Source organism: Thunnus thynnus, chromosome 5 (assembly GCF_963924715.1).
Source record: "Thunnus thynnus chromosome 5, fThuThy2.1, whole genome shotgun sequence".
In the NCBI taxonomy this organism is placed as follows: domain Eukaryota; kingdom Metazoa; phylum Chordata; class Actinopteri; order Scombriformes; family Scombridae; genus Thunnus; species Thunnus thynnus.
Genome location: NC_089521.1, coordinates 31,428,448 through 31,443,759, shown reverse-complemented (window position 1 = coordinate 31,443,759; position 15,312 = coordinate 31,428,448). Strand labels below are relative to the sequence as shown.

Below are 15,312 nucleotides of genomic sequence, written 5' to 3'. Positions count from 1 at the left end.
ATTGATTAAATGACTGATCATTTCAACACTAAAATGATTTAAAAAGCTAACTGTTAGGCAGTTATTGGGATGCTGTATGTATCTCTGGATGGAAGCTGCTGTGTTTGTACTTTCAGCGGTGAACATGAAGTCTACACAGTTCTCATGCTGAGCTTCTGCTGTTCGAACCGGCGCACTCGTTCTTAAGCCGCTTGTGTTAAAATGACTGAGTGGATTAGCTGGTGGCATCCAGACTGCAGAGGCTGTTTTCAGATCAGACTTTCTGCTCCACTGCCTCTAATGCCACACTTAATTAAAGGCGGCGTGGTGGCAGGACCTCCACAGGGCTACCCGCTCATCCGAGCTCCCTGCCCCGACCGTCAGCCACAGAGGAGCCTCTTTATATGGAAATGAGCCCGAGACGCTCCAGCCGAGGCGAGCCAGGCGGGCTTCTCACCAACAGCAGGACAAATCATCCGGCCGCCCTGATGGAAACTTGGCCTGAGCGATTCCACAACTCAACACAGACCAGACTGAACGCTAGCGAGGCCTCTTCTGACTCAACTGGGCTGTAAACTACATGTCCCAGGAAGGCAGGGTGAATCGTCGCCCAGATATTAACACGCTGTCAGAGCACCGGGTGATTTACAGCAGGCTGTGCTGCGCTGCAGGAGCGAGAAGACGAGGCTGGGAAAACGCCAGCTACAGCTGAGCAGCTGCTGCTACCCTGGCTCTGTGTGGACGGCTGGTAAACTGGTTCCATGTAAACTGGTACGGAGGTGGATTTGAGACTCTGGTTCCAGTGGTGGACAAACTGAACTGACAGCATGTCAACATTATAGATTCTTAGAGATGCTGACTGGTTTTCCCCCCCTGTTCAAAAAGATTATAACTTCATTAAGTTATAAAAACTGTGATCTAAAGTTGTCTCATGTCTTTACTACATGGAGGTTTAGATGTTATGTTCTCTGCAAAGCATCTGAAGGAGAAAAACTAATCAATAAACACAGTATAGTTCTGCTTTTCAGTCACAACACAAGGATAGAGACAGAAAATTAAGAAAGTAATGGAAATCACTTCAAAATGTCAAATCCACATCGCAAATTTGAGTGTTTTACACATCAAATAATCATATATATGAGCTGATACTACATTTATAATACATAAACTAACAATCTTGATCCTTAAAGTTTGTTTTTTAAACAATTGTGACAAAGATACATACTGAACAAGACATTGTACAGTTGAAGAAAATCAACTGTCAGCACTCTCTAGTGGACAAACGTTTCTTCTTTAAAGCTAGTTTGGCGTTTCTGAGTCACTACAGGAGGTTTTTTGTGTTTATTGCAGCCAAAAAATGTTTGATTTTGCAGCAGGTTTTCTCAAAAATTGTGAGACAATTTGTGATTTTTGCATCTGCATATGTGATCTTTTTGCAGTAAAATTGTGTCGATGGGGAAAAACTGCAAGAAAATAATACGATTTCATTAATTACCGATGAAGAGTCATATGTAATCACTTCCTTCTATGAAAAGAATCCTGCGTATCATCAAAACAACTATATTTCAGTGTTAATATTACAACTTATTTTCTTGTGTTTATGTTCCATTTATAAGCCTTTATTAAATAAACTTTCAGCTCAACATTAGCACCGAATAAAACCAGTTAATAAAGCCATTAAAATAAACATAGTTTCATCTCTAAAGTGCCCATCTTTATGTTTGAGGTAGATTCAGATCCATCTGAACAACATCAGCTTGTTTTCTTCTGACTGACTGAACGCAAACTGCAGCGTAGTGCAGGTTACAACCAAAACCAAGGTGCAATAAGTGACACCTGCAGCGGAGTGCACAACTCATGTATGAAACCATGGTTGAGTATTCTCTGAATCATCCTCCATCTGTCCTCTCAGAGTCGTTGGCTGTGGTGAAATCAAGGCTCAGAGGTTTTGTAGTTTCTTCTGCTACTTGCTGAATGTGCTGCGATGACACCAAGTTACCGCGACACGAAAAGGCAACTATTGGTCCAAATCAGGAGCAGTCTGCTGATGAGGTCGTTTCATGTTGAAAAGTTGTGGTAATTAAGTAAAACTGAAAGATTTCTTGACTTTGTGTTAATTACTGTGATCGCAGAATCGCATTTTCCTAGAAGGACTGATTCATGTTGTGCGATTTGTTTTACTTATCGGCTGACACATACACCAATACGATGAGCTCATATTAGCCTGGACTTTTCAAGCAGTCTAATCCAAATATTTTTTGTTTTCATTTGTGATAACTTCATCGAATCCAGCCAAACGTACATGTTTCTTCTGTAGGAGTCACTCGACACTACACAGATGTCCGAGTTCTACCAAGATACACAGTCATTCATCATCAACCCGATGCCCTGTGTTATTTCATTATCAATTAAGCTGCCAATTATTTTTATAACTAAAGCCTGAGTCAAAGTTTACATCTTCAAATTCCCTCCAAAACCCAAAAATATTCAGTTTATCATCATGTACGACAAAGAAAAGCATCAAATACTCACATCTGAGGATCTGAAAGGAGAATATTTTTGGCATCTTTGCATAAACCAAAATAAAAATTTAAAAAAATGAGTAGAACGATTATTAAACTTAATCTACTATTGACTATTTTGATATTTGAATGATCATTTTTTAAGCAAAAATGCAAAAAAATCTGGTTTTAGCTTCTCAAATTCTGTTTTATATAAATGTTAATTCAATATTTTTGGACTGTTGGACAAAACAAGACATTTAAAGACGCCATTTTGAGCTGTTAAAGACGAGCATTTTTCACTATTATCTGACATTTTATGGACTGAACGACTAATCGAGAAACTAATCTGCAGATTAATTGATAAGGGCCATAAAGTAGGAGACAATTCATACTTAGTCGATCAACTAATTGGCTAATTTTTGCAGCTCAAAATAGGGATGAACTGGGATGAACTGGTGAGATCGGAGTGTTTTTGGAAGAAGATTAAATAAAGACAGTTAAGTTAGTTATCAAAACATTTCTTGCGTTGATGGAAAGGCCTCTGAAACACTTGGTTTCAGGTACCGACATGCTGCTGCTACAGTTCACAGAAAATCAAGTACTGTGTAAGTACAGATACCATCAGCCTGTTCTCATGAGAAACCTCTATGGTGAGTTTATTTCAACCAATCAGATTCCACCAAACGCACAGGAACACACCTGCATTGTAACACCAGACATTAAATCAGCCTTATTCAAATGTGACCTGTCCAACACGTCGCTGCAGGCGATCGCCTGAGAGCGCCGACTGCGACGTGTTTGTTTAGTGACACTCTGCACGACGAGGCAGTTTGCAAATCGCAGGTTCACTATGAGAGCAGGAGGCGTCTGTGTATTTATAGTCCCTGCTGTCAGACAGGAGCACAAATCCTCTCAGTATTCAAGCAGGAGGGGGGGGGGGGGAGGACGGTAATTCAATGTTATCATTTACTGTCTCCATACAACCACATTATGACAATATACTCAGACTGAGAGTTCACAGTACACTGTTCTCATGCCTGCAGAAACCATAAGTTTAAAGGGGAACTCCACAGATTTTCCACTATCTAGTGTCTGTGTAGACACTTTTAAAAGAAAACACACAACTCGGCAAAAATAGAGTTTAAAATGATTCTGATACATTTATTAATTTGATCCAGTGAATCTGTTCTCAAACTGATTCATCATAGAAAATAGTCTTAAAAGAGAAAACGCAGCAAATCAACCAAAACCCAGGTGACGAATCAGGGAGTCGATACATCTGCAAACCAAGTGCAAAAGCTGCAGCTGTTTGCAATGCAATTATCAAAGCCAACGATCAGAACATATTTTTTGGATATATTCTGCCTGTGTGAACACACCAAGCTTCACCTTGGGGAGACGATGATTTTTCAAACAAAAATGCCAAACATTTCCTGTTTCCAGCCTCCACTTTGTCATATGACAGTAAATTAAATATCTTAAAGTTACACAAAAAAAGCAAATTGAAGACATCACCGCAGCCTCTGAGACATTGTGAGTGTAATTTTTTTTATTATCTTTTAACATGCAACAATTAGAGCTGCAACTAACACTTCATTATCGATTAATCTGTTGATTAATTTCTCGATTAATTGATGTGTTGGTCTCTAAAATGTCAGAAAATGGTGACAAAGCCCAAGCCGACGTCCTCAAATGTCTTGTTTTGTGCTGACCAACAGTCGACAACCCAAAAATATTTAGTCAACTGTCACAGAAGACTAAAGAAACCAGAAAATAATCACATTTGAGAAGCTGGATTCAGAGAATTAGGGATGAAATCCATTCAATATGTTGTCGCTCTTGTTTTCCATCAGCTGAATCCAGCGGAATAATAAATGCAGCAGAGTTCAGACAGCCAGAAACCAAAAAAAAAAAAAAAAAAAAAAAAAGTTGAGGTAACTCATACGTCAGAACAGAAATAAGAAGCCGAGATGTTCAGGAATCAAGACACACCTGCAGACACACCTGGATACTGTTAAGATAATGTAAACAGGGATACGAATGTTTTTATTTCTTAAGTTGGAACTGAATAAACACCAGATGCTGCTCCGCCGGGAAGACAGTTGACAGCACCGCCTTCGTTGCCATGTAAAGTATCCATTAAGTGGCTTGAAGTCAAAAGTCAACTGGTTTAGAGGCGACCTGGTGGTCTCGGGGTTAACAGCACCCCGTCCGTCCCTTCGGTTCCTGTTTTCTCTCGACTGTCGGCTGCGATGAAGGAAAAAGTAATTTAAAAAAAAAAGGCAAATGGTTGAAACGGTGACACTAACCTTTTAAAACTCTTTTAACTAAATTGATGTGAAGAAGACGTAAAATCGTGTAGAAACCGTTTCATTAAATTCCCAAAACTATTCCTCACCACGCTAACAAGCTAACATCATATTCTTTATCCAACTCTCACCAGCACCATCCTCCCTATAAAGCTCAAAGGTCACACTTTTAGCGGTTTTCCCCCTGGGTCAGCTGACCTCAAACCACCCTGGTCAAGAGCCAATCCTTCTCCTTTAGAGGTCAAAGGTCGGGGTTCAACTAATGCTGCTTCACATCTAGATAATCATGTTGGACGCTAAGCTGAACCAAACATAAATACCTTGTAAACATGACAACAAGACTGCGACCTTCAACTAGCAGGTTGTGGACATTCAAGGACGTCACATTGAGCTTTGGGAATTTATGGACCAAACAACTAATTGATTAATCAAAAAATATAAGCGACAGATTAGATCAATAATGAAAATAATCGTTTTTCAAGCAAAAATACAAAACATTTGATGATTAAACTTCTTAAAATGTGAAGATTTGCAGGTTTTTCTTTTCATATTTGACAGTTAAATGAACATCTTAACACGTCAGACTGTTAGTCAGCCAAAACAAACCAACTGAAGACATCACTGAGGCCTCTGAGGTATTGTTAACACCATTTTTTTAAACATTTCATAGACTAATTAAGAGAATTCTCAGCAGATTAATGGAGTTGCAGTCCTGCTTTATTATGTTGTTGTTGTTCATTTCTTCCAGACAGCAGTGCAGCAGCAGGTTTGTACTCTGTTGTTCAGTCTAGATTTATTCTTTTTTAGTCCTCTGACAGGACATTGTTATCCTGATATTAAACAGTGGAAATATTAATTGTGCTGGCGAAGGCCATATTAGCGGATTTGCTGTTGCCAGGAATAACAATCCAGCCTGTCTCTGGGATAGTTTGTTAAAAATGGCTCTCATCTCTCGGTTGCTAACACCACCAGGCTACAACTTTTACTACTTTTGTTTCCAGTGGGCTGTAAATCCCGTAATCCACTAACCGCTTTCACTGCTCCCGCAGCCTGGTGGATGTTAACACTCTGCCTGGTACCTGCAGAGGAGACAAAGAGTTTCTCTTCTGTTTAAAGTGTCTTGAAGCTGCCAAATGTTCTTAGCCGCCAAAGATTTTTCTTTTTTTTGAAAGTTTACAGAGTGCAGAGCAGGGAGAGCCTGAGCAGAATGAGAAGATAATAAACAGCTGAAGCACTCGATGAGGAGAAATGACGAGACTATATAAATAGTAAATCCCACCTTTATGGTTTTATAGCCAGTGATAAATGTCTCCGTGTGGTTATCATCCGCAAGCTGAACATAACTGAAGAAGAAGATGGAAAGGGAGGAAGTGAAAAGAGCAGGAATGAGGAGGATTTAACAGCAGCTTCATGTCTGTGGAGACACATTTTTACAGATTTTATGGACTTAACCATTAATTTATGAATCCAAAAAGATGGATTGATAATAAAAAATTGTGAGGAAAATCCCTGGGTAATTTATTGATATAATAATATATAATAATTCATAGTTCGCAGCGGACTATTGTTGCACAAACACGACGCTAGATGGAATCACCAGTGAGAGGAGAAGCTTTACACTGGAAATAGTTTGGCTTCTTCACTTTATGCAAAAAAGTCTATTTCTTCAACATGTTGCATGTTTCCATCATTAATAAAAAGTGTGAGCAAAAGCATTTTTAGTCTTTTTATGTGATTTGTTGACAGTAAGAAAGATCCTTTTAACACCAGTGACACTCAGTTTAACTGGGAGCTTTTCTGACTATTTCACAGATAAAAACATCTGAAACCGTCTGCTTTGCCTTTCAGACGTCTCTACAGCTCCATCACGACTTTAATCTGTGCAGCTCACTGCCAGTATAAAGTATGTATGTACATTTTTCTCTGTAAAAATTGAATTCATCTTAAGACCCTTTAAGGCTTTAAATTTATATAATAAGACCTGCAGACCGACCGCGCCGCCTGCCAAAAAGCCTGTTTTCTGATTGAATCAGTTTTCCCTGAAGAGGAAATGATCTGTCTGTAGAGCAGAGACGTCCACTTCTGATCTGTCCTGCCTCCCTTCAGCTGTCTGCATATCAACCCTGCACGTCCTCTATTCTGCAAAACCTCGTTCAGACTCTTGTTGTTGTTTTTGTGTAGGCGAGTCAGTACAGGACGTCGACTGGTTCAGAAATACATCAGAATCTAATCTAAATTTCCCAGGTTTCCAGTAATTACACTAGAGCTGTAAATCTATGAGCACTATCAACCGTTCGCAGGAAATCCGAGAAAACATTATCAAAAAAGGTAAGTAGTTACTGCAGCCAATCCGGGCATATTTTAAAAAGATCGTTATCAGCTAAAATAAACCCGATCAAATGCTGATCCTTTCTTTACTGGATCTCAGCCTGCAGACAGCTCAGTTTTAACATTTCACTGCATTCACTAGTGAAAATTAAGAGCGTGTGAATGTCAAAAATTATTTGGCCGAACTGTGTAGAGCTGTAACCGATCGACAATGAAATCGAAACTATTTTGATAACTAATTAATCATTTTGAGTCATTTTTTGCTTCCTAAATCTGAATATTTTCTGGTTTCTTTAGTCTTCTCTAACACTAAACTTAATATCTTTGGCTTGTTGGTCGGGACAAAAGACAGAATTTCAGGACGTCACCTCAGGCTTCGGAAAACAGGGATCAACATTTTTTGCCGTTTTCAGACATTTTATAGACCAACTGATTAATCGACATTGATAATAATCTTTAGTTGCAGCCCTACATTGCTGCAACAAGCTCTGACACCTGGATTATTAAGTCTTATTATCTCTACTCTCTCCTTCTTATAACCAAACATCAGTAAACCAAACATTCAGGCAGCATCTTATAGAAGAAGATCCACTCCGCTGTACAATCAAAGAGTGTTTCTGTAGTTCCAACAGAGTGGAGCGTCTTCTCTCTCTAGAGGATCACATCGCATCGGTTTCAGGAGTCACATTCTCCGCTTCAACTTCCATTCAGATAAGATCAAAAATTGTATATATAGTTATTAATAATTAATAGTTTTGAGCCTGGACCTTCAGTATCTGGATCGAGTAGCTCGTGAGAAACGTGGTGTGTTAAATGTCGACTACAGCTGTTATCTGAATGTGACAGATACGCATTAATCATCACTATCTTCCACTGCTATGGATAGAATTATTTTTACTGTGTATACTGATCATTAAACATTATCTCAGGATGAATTAAGTTCTTTATTTTATCTTTTTCAGGTTGTAGATTGAGTGTGTGCTGAGCTGCTGTAGATAAGTTTCAGATTGGACCTTAAACCTTATTAAAAACTTGTTCAGGACACCCTGATAATATGAAAATAGAGATGCACTGATCCACTTTTTCAGTCCTGATCCGTTTCCGATACCTGAATTTGGATATCTGCCAAAACTGATACCAATACTGATACCACTGCTCTTTTTTCTTGCATATTATCATTATTATTATTATTATTATTATTATTATTGCTGGTGTTGCTGGTTTTATGTGTAAGGTCACATGAGACTGTAGTAAACCACACAACACTTCTTATTAAAAGAGCAAAACATATATAAAGATGCATTAAATTTTAATGTATTCCAAAGCAATTTATTTAAACTGGAGGTTAAGTAGGCTTCATATACAAACAGGTTTTCACAGTGAATATTTGAAATAAAAGTACAAGAACTGTGTAGAGAAATAAATATCTACACTACCAGAAAACCTCATTAAATAGATTAAAAACAACTATGTGCTTCAGAAACAACAGCATCACTGAACTCCGAGAGCATTTTAATGAAAATGGGAGCTGGATTAGCAGGAAAACACCAGCATGAGTGATCCGAGGCTTTAAAAAAACTTTCATTTAACATTGGCAGATTCTTCAGTATTTCCACTCTTTCTCTCTCTGCTGTCAGTCGATTCCTCTTCTCATCCGCAATGTTGGATGCGGCGCTAAACGGTCTTTCACTTTCGACACTGGTTGAGGAACTTTACCGCAGTGGCAGCGAGGATGGGAAAGCCATCACAGTTGTTTCCTCGGTACTGGAGAGGGCTGTCACGACGAAGAATCATAAGTTCTATCAAATATGTCCGCATTTGGACAGCAGCGCTCCTGCTACTCCCTGATCCAGGTCCGTCGAACAGACTCGTCAAGCTGCTCTTCCATTAGAAGTAACCTTTTCTCTAATTCTTCAGCTGATGACCTGTGCGGTGTTTCCTCCGTCTTCTCAATCTCTCATGTCAGGGAATCTTTATCATGCTTGTCAATTTATGTAGCATATAAAGTATCTGACATAAAAAATAAAGTGGGTTGAGTACAACGATCGTGTAGCCAAGACATTCCAGCACCAATCATGTGAAAATAAATCAACATGTCCCGACTAAAACTGTAAATTCTCTCTCTCTCTCAAAATGTATTTATTAGGATAAAGCCTTGAGATGAGTATAAAGTATATTAAAACAATAATTCAACTGTCATAACAATAAGACACTCAACACACACACACACTTCTCCAAATGATTCACAAATATCCATTTTTAGGCTACAAATCAACATTTAGTTTTGTTTTTTTTTAAAACGTAGTCAACATTAGGACATCAATAACAAATCTGTCTCACCTCTCTTTGTATTGAGGGTCAAGTAAAGTAGCAACCGAGTCGAGGGGATCACATCCGCTGCTGCTGAATCATCTGCTGACAGCTTGTAGGAGTGTACTTTTCATTGTTTTGATTCTGCTGTTGGTATTATTCTCCCGGCAGAATAGAGGAAGTCGCTGAGCTGATGTTCCGGGTTCACATGTACTTTAGCCAGCGGGATCTTCCAGGCATTTTTTTAGCATCTCTTTAATGGAGGCTGCTGTTGAACTGCTGGTGTGTGACCCCCCTGCAATTTTTCACCTGAAGCAGGGCACTTTGTATCCCAGTTCAACCAGTGTACAGTGGGACTTATTGAAGACACTGGGCTCGACATCCAAGGTCCAAATATTAGCTGTAAAGCTCACAGATGTTTTAACTGCGCTGCTAACTGTGATGACACTCGGTTGTATAGTTTGGGTACATCAGTCTCTGATATATATTTCCTAGATGGCATCTCGGCTCGAAATGTTCCAACAGGCTGCGACATCCGACATTTTCCTCAACAGATAGCGGTTGATGATCGAGTATGATGGAATGGAGCAACTTTAAAGAGACTCTGTAGTCCCTTTAGCCTTATTGTTGTCTGCTGGAAGTTTACCGTGACTCTGGAGTGCATCAGTGAGTGTCTGCTGCCTGGAGTTATATTCATGGTTGTTGGCTAGCATGAACTCCTGATGTTCTTTCACATGATGCTTTTTGCAGATGCTTAATTAAATTGGTAGTATTGTATGATGCAGCTAAACATCCACCCCTCAGCCCTCCAACATTGGCTTTTCAGTGATTCAAGACTAAAATATCTCCAAACTAAGGACATGTTGAGTTAGCCAAGTGCTAACGTTATTAGCTCGCCCAGTTTGGCGGGTTCATGGTCCAGCACGAGCTCCGACTGTTTGTCTAAATCATAGAATTCTGGGATACAAAAAAAAATATGAGGACTACTGGATATCTTTGTAGAACTGTTTTATTACCAATTCATTAATTAATTTGTGCTACAACATTTTGGCTATGATTTTATCAGCACCTAATACCGATATTGGATCGGACCAAACTCTAGGTGAAATGATATTCTGCTGTCCACCTGGGTAAGACCGTCCATTTGGTGGCCATTTTCTGAACACAACCAGATTGAGTGAACTTCTCTCTAATGGTAGAGAGCTCTCGTAAGTGATGAAACAGCAGCAATGACACAGCATGTTGAACTCTCTTTATGGGCCGTGTATTTGCAGATACAACCACATACAGCAGCTCCAAGAAGAGAACCACAGTCATAAACTCATGGGAGAGTCCCATCTCTGACGCTAATAGCAGTCATTTGATTTTGTTTGTCAGTCAGATGATTATTAAAATATTGCCAAACCCCCTAGTAGATATAGTAGATCATTGAGAGCTGCACTAACACGTTTGCTTTCACGCATTTTTGCACAGTGCTGCAGATATTTCAGGCAGAAAGTACCAGAGGCATAAAAACCAAAACTCCAGCATCCGTCTGTAAAGAACAGCAGCACTGAAGACTGAGCATCTGACCGACTGGAGACTCTGCAAACTCATAAATAACTGTGATAAAAACAATTGTTCTTCACAGCTTTAACTGAAAAGACAAAAAGGCTGCTTCACAATCCCACCAGTGGCGCCGACGTGCACTTGTTTACATCACGCTGGAGGAAGTGAAAGTCAAACCTCGACACCTGAACCGAGTCTTTCACTCTCTAAATAAAAAAAGGGGACATCCTCCATTTTGTGGATACGGGTTTCTCAAGACAAAAAAAGAAAGAACTGCAAGCTTGATCACGCAACCGTCACTGGCAGCGGTGGAAACACCCGCATCCTGTTGCAGCACATCAAAGAATATGTGATGAGAAGGTATATTTCATAGTTTTAGTGGAAAACACGAGGTTGTAATCTCCACTAAATTAACAAAATGTTAACTGTTAAAATGCAATCTTGTCAAAGGTTCTTCTACTTTTATTTCAGCAGAAATTTCTAGAAAAATATCTGATAAACTTGTCAGATTCTTGCAACAATCATATCTGAGTACTTCAAACTATAAACACAGTAACAACTCTCGACGCCTTGAAATGTGAATCCAAGATGTGCATAAAAAAAACAACAACAACAACAACCCACAAACTCCACCAGCAACACAATGAGATCTGCAGAATAAAAAAAAAGGCCTGGAGCTGCTGACTGTTGCCTGAAAAACAAAAAAGCGAACCATGAAAAGTGTCTCAGTGTTCTCTGCTGTGGAGTCCTGTCCTCTCTGTCTGGATCAACTGTTCCAGCTGCTCCTCCAAAACATCTCATGTAACTGTTAGCACAGTTGTCTGTATGTCAAGTGAGTCTCAGCTTCACTTTAAACCAGTAAAAATACACCAGCTGGGTTGAAAAACAGACGGGTGTTAGGTTATTTAAGTTTCCATCGAAATGTAGCGTACGTTTTTAACTGGATTTCTAGAAAAATCTGCAAAAGAAAATGCTAATTAATTCATATTTCCATCCACTACTGTGAGATTAACAGCTGGTGGCGCTAATTCTCCAGTCGGTGTCGTTAAACCACTGCAGAAGAAGAAGACACAACAAGATGATGTCATTAAAAGAGCGGCGGTCGAAGCTCAAACGATGGAAAACATGATGGAAATATAATATTTCTGTTTGTTTCATGTATTAATTTGAGGAACATTACAGGATGTTGTTCACACTGATAAATGAATTTTTTATTATTTGGGGTTTTTTTTTTTTTTTTACAATCACACACTAATTTTAACTCCATATTCGAGCTTTAGTCGTTCAGCTTCTCCAGATTCACTGTTTCTCTTTTATATCATTGTAAACAAACATCTTTGGATATTGGGGACTGTTTGATGACACCACCTCAGACATAGAGAAAATATGACGGATGTTTTTCAATATGTTTGACAGATTAATGAACAGAATCATTAATTGCAGCCCTGCTCCACATACGAGCAAAAGCTGCACTATGGAAGTCGGCTGTTGTTAAGTTTTAATTCGTTTCTGTTAAGAAAACAACAAAATTTAAGGGTATTTTACAGCAGCAAGTAACGATTATTTTCTCAATTAAATCGATTATTTGTTTGGTCTTTAAAATGTCCAAAAATTGTGAAAAATGTCGATCACTGTTTCCTGAAGCCTAAGATGTAGCTTAAAATGTCTTGTTTTGGCTCGACCAACAGTCCACAGCCCAAAGAAAACCAGTCTGCTATCATAGAAGACTGAAGAAACCAGAAAATATTTATAATCACATTCAAGAAACTGGAATCAGAGAATTTTGGCAATTTTTTTCTTAAAAACAACCAAAAAAACAAAAAAAACAAAAAAGACTCAAAACAATTAGTCAGCTACCAAAATAGTTGGTGATTAATTGCAGTTGTAGGTTATTTTCAAAGTTTACATCTTCATTTATTTTGAAAAATAAATAAAAATGTGAACATAAAAATTTTTTGCAAGAATAAGGGCGCGGTGTAGACATGAGCACAAGTTAAATCCTGCATTACAAAAGAACGTAACTAAAATATGATGAGGCGTCGGGAAGAAGAAAACACGGAGTGTCAGAAAGAAAAAAGAGGATTTACCAGGACAGTTATACTGAGCTGAGCTTCATAAAAGCCAACGGACAAGATCAGAATTGATTGATTGATTATTTGCAGTGAGAAACTGAAGGTGGCGGTAGAACAGGGGTCCCTTGAGGAAAAAAGGTTGGGAACCACTGATTTAGGACACATCATGACTAGTGAGTAGCGAGCAGACAGCCTGTATCTGTCTCTGCTCGACTTTACAGAGGAAACTCCATCTTATTGATTATCCTCCGGCTGTGTAGCTGTCAGCCGCTGGCAGACGACTGCAGACGTTTAACAGCGAACCGTTCGGCTTCAGAACCTGAGAATCCACAGTCACGCTATGACATGAAAGTGGCAATTTGAGAGTTCCTCCGTTTCATGTCCTGGCACATTTAAGAAGTATTGGAAAACACACATTGTTCCATCCTTTCTGTATGAAGACACACTGATATGAACATTTAAAACTACCATCATGCTACTAGAATTTTCTATTTAAATCACACTCCTTAATGGTGTGTTTAAAACAGTTTAATCAATACTCGAGCTCCTCATGTTAAAGAGGAAAGCCAAGTGTGTCGAGAAAACGTTTTTGTGATTTTATTATGAAAATATTTGTGGTTTATCAATAAGGAGCAGCGCTCAGTGACCACAGACAAACATCCTCAACTAACAAGTTTAATCAACTTACATTTCAGACTATAGAAAAGCTTTTTAATGCCACCTGGAACTGAAGATTAGACTGATTTCAAACACAGGAAATGAAAGTAACAGTGGCACTGATAATATATTTCAATTAAGGTTTCAATTCTTTTACCAGAAGAAAGAAGAAACCAGAACTTTAAAACTGAAACTGAGGTGACGACATAAAAACACCTTTTAGTGTTTTCAAACCATTTTAAAAGACCTTAAAGACTTAGAAAACATAATTTCAGTCATTTTAAGACTTTTCCAGGACATGAAAAGCTGATGATTGATTAGTTGCCAACTATTTTGATAATCGATTAATCGTTTTGAGACATTTTTTTTAGGAGGAACATTTCCAAAGTCTCTGATTCCAGCTTCTCAAATCTGAATCTGTTCTGGTTTCTTTAATCTTCTATGACAGTAAACTGAATATCTTTGTGTTGTGGGCTGTTGGTCGGGACTAAACAAGACATTTCAGGACGTCACATTGATTTGTGGGAAACTGTGATTGACATTTTACACCATTTTGACATTTTATAGACCTAACAGCTAATCAACAGATTAATCTATAATGAAAAGTATTGTTGTAGAAAATAACTGTAGGATTTAATCTCTGGTCCATGCTCCCAAGCAGAAGGTGGCAGTAATGCACCTAATATGCTGGTGGCCAACCGCCATTATAAACCAAGAAGAAGTTTTTTCAGACGGAGTGGTACATCCTGTCAGCCGAGGTGTTTCCTATCTGCTGCTTCTTCCCACTTTAACCTGAATAACAAACCGGGTCACGGTGCTCCAGTTGGACCCACATGGAGAGCCGGGGCTAGCTGGGAGGTTTAATTTATAAGGAACTAGCAAATTCAAGATGAGATCTCACCAAGGATTTATATAACGACAAAACTACTTTCTCACATAACTTCTGAACAGTTCTTCTGATTATTGCCACCATAGTTTGCCTTTTTTTGCCCTTCCACTTGCTGAACCACCAATTCTCCAACTGTATAATTAACTATGTTCCAAAGGTCACCGGTTTCCAGCCAGAAGTGGCGCCATTTGCCACCACCTGCTTTCTGCTATTACGTAAAAAGTCCTCTATCCACTCTGTTGTCAATGCAATAGGATTTTTCCTTTTATGAGGAACTGTATCTGAAGCTTTTTAAAAGTCCATATAAATGCAATTGACTGATTGTCTTTTATCCAAAGCTGCCGACCACTTATCAAGAACCGTGAGAAGCTCCAGTGAAGTTGATCTTCCAGATATGAATCCAAACTGCTTATTGCTAAAAAGTCTGTTTGACATCAGATGGTCAACAATATACACTCACTGGACGCTTTATTAGGAACACCTGTTCAGTCTAATGCAAGTCAATACAACAGCTCTGCCATAAATTCTACTTTTATGAAGCTTATATATTTTCAGTTTTTGTTGTCAGAAAGGTGATAATTCTACTTTGGGTTTATTATTGAGGTCGTAGTGGGTGGTGGTGGTGGTGTACTGGAGTGAATTATATTGAACGGTGTTCCTACTGTTTTATCCACGACATTAACATACATGAGGAGGGGCAAAATATTAGGAACACT

General features: G+C 38.8%; 1 protein-coding gene across 1 annotated transcript in view; it reads right to left on the bottom strand.

Annotated features, from left to right (window-relative positions):
• Nucleotides 1-15,312, bottom strand: part of znf609a (zinc finger protein 609a) — a 59,809-nt gene that overhangs the window by 36,125 nt on the left and 8,372 nt on the right. The window lies entirely within an intron of this gene.